We start from the raw sequence: 3,936 nt of genomic DNA, 5'->3' as shown, positions 1-3,936 counted from the left end.
TCAGCGTGTGTGTTTTTTTTTATAACATATCACATCAGGGTATCTGCTGAGCCCACCGAAGGTTATCGAATCGTTGATTTTAGCGTTGTAAATCCATAGACATACTGCTGTAATAGGAATAGGAGCGTTTAAATCAGCACTATTAAACAATAAAGAATTTATAAACATTTGATGTATTTATTTCTGTTCTTAGTTAGTTATCTAAGATTTTTAATGATAAGCAATAGTAATAACTGGTTTTTAGATAATGTTTTCTTATTCATAAATAAACTAAAAATAATGGTTATAGAGAAATAAAACTAAATGTTTTACCATTTTTTATAACAAATATAAATTTATTTTAAATAATAAACTTTCACTTATGGAAACTCCTTACTTAGAGGTCGTTCATTTATCAAGGTTGACTTTGAATTACTGATTTAATTTTACAAAGCAAGTGTTTATTCAGTGTGATTTGACTGAAGAGAGAAGTATAAGGTAGATTTTACTTAAATAAATCTTCAAAAATTTATAAGTAAGTTTTCTTATTTTCATTTTTTAAGAATTTTATAAGGGCAGTGATTGGGAATTATATAACGCAGAATTCGTGGATGGTTTTGTTTCAATTTATAAAACTTTGATAACTTTAATAAGAGTAACTGCCTTCCCACATCTGGTTGCAGAAAAGGAAAGGCAGCAGGAGACGAGGCTTATGAGGTGAGGCATTGTGGGTTTAAACATTCACTTCTATCCCCTTATTTTGATTCTCTGTGATGGTCAGCTTGTTCAATTTTAGCATTTTGGATTTGCTTTGATAGATGGGACATCCCAACGCTTTTTTGGCTGCTGTTGCCGCAAGTTTTAATACGTTATGGCTATAGATGATTAACCAGGAATGGAAATAAATGTATTATATTATTGTATATTTTTGTATCATTAAGAAAGTACTATAACAATTCAAAATCAAGCGACGTTGAAAGTACAATATTTTGTTGAATATATTAATACTAATACTGTTCTGTTCCCAAAACATAGAATAAACAAATTATTTTATTGAATTAGTAGATTTAATTAACGTGCTTGAAAACAAGAGTACACAATACCACATAGAATGTAGATATATATATATATAATGATTATCATTATTGCCAAATGCAGCAGCGAATGATTTTTCAACCCGGGAACAGTGAGAAATGTTCACAGGAGACATCTTGCGCCCTCTTGGCGCCAGTTTTGCGGTTGCGGGAACATGTGACATCGGATGACACATTTAAAATTCCTCGCAGACCCAATGTATACATAAGTATGTGAGTAAAGATAGAAGTATATTGTTGGTATTGGTTTCGCTCTGCTTATATTTTTCTTGTGTTGTCTGTGAGTGAGTGCTGGATATTTAGGGATAATAACGGTAGATATGCATTTATTTCTCGCATTGAATATATGAATTGTTAAAATTATATTATTTGGCGTGGCATGGGTATTTTTTTGATTAGTTAGCTAATTATAGATTTATTTTCGCCTGCTATTATGTTACAGTAAGTTTTATTATTATATTTAAATTAATTGGTGAGATATTTTTAATTATAATTACCCTTTTTATCAGAATATCAGCTCAATCAACAAAAAAACAAAAACGTTAAAATGGAAGGAGCAGCAACAGAGATTTTCAAAGTCGTGGACTGATAGATTTGGCATGATCAACAAGGTGATAAAGCATTATGCATCTTATGTTCTGAAACAGTGGTGTGCAGGACTTCCTCTGTAAAGCAGCATTGTGAAACTGTTCATAAATGGCTTTGTGATAAGAGTGAGCAAGAACAAAAAGAACACATTTCTTGAGAAATCAAACAACAACAACACGCACTCAAATGTTTTGATGAAATTTGTTTCAGGTAATTCCAACTTAGTTGCTACTAGTTTTAAGATATCAAAGGTTATTGTTCAACATGGAACATCATTTATTGATAGGAAGTATATTAAGGAATCATGGCTAGAATGTGCTCTTTTCCTTTTTGACGGTTTTCGAGAAAAGGAAAAAATATTCAGTGCATTAAGGAATTGCCAGTGAGTAGAAACACAGTTAAAGATGGAAACAAACATAGCAGAACAGCTGACAAAAGATATTGGTTCATATAAATTCCTTTCTATTTGTCTTGATTAGAGCACTGGTGTTACATCAGCTAGGCTAGCCGTTATTGCTCGATTTTGTATGGGTGATGAAATCTGTGAAGAACTGGTTCACTTGGTAACGTCACCTGAACATACCACAGAAGCTTAAATATGTAAGGCAGTAGTAAACAAATTATCCAATCGACAGGATGACCTTTCCAAACTAGTTTACGTGACAACTGATGGTGTACCTAGCATGATTCCTAAAGAAAAGCATGTTTTATCAATCTGTTTGGAAAATATGTTGGACATCCACTGGTAAGCTTTCATTATATTTTGCATGAGAAGGCTTTGTGTGCAAAAACTGGCCTTAAGCAGCTTGAAAAAGTAATGGAAACGGTAACCAAGGTTGACAGTTTTATTTCTGCGCATGCTTTCAAAAAAGGCAATTTCAGAATTTACTGAGAGACGAATTCGGTGTACATGTTCGTTGGTTAAGTATAGGTTCTATCCTTAAACGATTTGTTGAGGGTTCGGATGATATTTGTCTATTTTTGACAAATGAAAAGTTTCGTGGACAAGAATTATCTGATGTGTGGATTTGTAGATTGATTTTTTTAACATATTTCTCCTCACATTTAAATGACTTGAACATCAAATTGCAGGGATCTAGCAAAACATTTGATGTTCTGTTTGATAACATAAAAGCTTTCGAAATCAAATTGAAAAAAATTTAAACGTGATCTTTAGAATGACACTTTTAAATATTTTCCAAACCTAAAAATACACATGACAGATCTTGAAAGTTATGAGACAGTATACATTCGGAGCTTGCAAATGCCACTTTTAAGCATCATTAACTCAACTATTCAACAATTTCCGTCAAGATTTAATAAGTTCAGGTTATTTGATGAAACTGCAAAATTCATAAAGTATACAGACAGGGTAACGTTAGACAAACTGAAAATAAAAATGTTGCAGTGGATTGACTTGGCTAATTTTGAGATTTAACTGATTGATTTACAAAGCAGCACAATTTGGAGGCAAAATTTGTCGACTTAAGAGCTGAACTAGAAAATATTGAAAGAGATTGCTCAGTGACTGGAATAACAGAAAAAATTGCAAAAAATGAGGTTTTGAAACTCTCGAATTCTATTCCTGAAACTTTTGACTGTCTGAAAAATATCGCAATGGCAGTGTGAAGAGTATTTTCATCAACATGTTTATGCGAGTCATTATTTTCAGTGATAAACTTTGTAAAGTGTAATTATAGGAATAAACTTGCTGATGAAACTAGTGTTGCATACATAGCTCTCAAAACAACCACATATAAGTCTGATATAAAATACCTGTTATCGTTGATGCAGCTGCAAAAGTATCACTTAAGATAAAAATATGCTTATTTTCATTTCCTTGGTTGTTTTTATGTTGTATGTTATGTAATATGAATCAAAGCTAATTTCACAAAATGCTTTCTGTTAATAGTAAAACAATGAATAAACGTAAATAAGCAAGAGAACTCCTTTTCCTTAAAAAAACTTCATTATTATTGTTACTAATTCATGAATTTTATATTTTGTGAATTACTATAGTTATTAATAACATGTACCTCCTAAACCTATTTCATTTAAAATAATTCAGAATTATAATAAATGATGATCTTCTGCTAAAAATTACCATGGGCACGCGAGAAAATTGTTTAGAAGATTATCCCCAATCTGGACACACACTTTCAAAAAGGTTCCCCATCCCTGTTCTATAATGTTTTTTCTTTTTAATAAAAACGTCAGATTTCTTAACTTATTCGCATAAGACAACCTTTCCATCTTGGATATCATTCTAGTAGCC

The 3,936-nt window shown here is 31.5% G+C and overlaps 1 long non-coding RNA gene across 1 annotated transcript; it reads left to right on the top strand.

Moving 5' to 3' along the window:
• Positions 1–539: 539 nt before the first annotated feature.
• LOC143238862 (uncharacterized) lies at positions 540–2,670 on the top strand. The gene is made up of 2 exons (XR_013020810.1): positions 540–696; positions 1,583–2,670. It is a non-coding gene; the product is annotated as an uncharacterized LOC143238862 (long non-coding RNA).
• Positions 2,671–3,936: the final 1,266 nt, after the last annotated feature.

The sequence above is a fragment of the Tachypleus tridentatus genome, chromosome 13, assembly GCF_004210375.1.
Source record: "Tachypleus tridentatus isolate NWPU-2018 chromosome 13, ASM421037v1, whole genome shotgun sequence".
Lineage (NCBI taxonomy): Eukaryota > Metazoa > Arthropoda > Merostomata > Xiphosura > Limulidae > Tachypleus > Tachypleus tridentatus.
The sequence above is the reverse complement of the archived record's forward strand: the minus strand, read 5'-3'. Positions and strand labels throughout refer to the sequence as shown.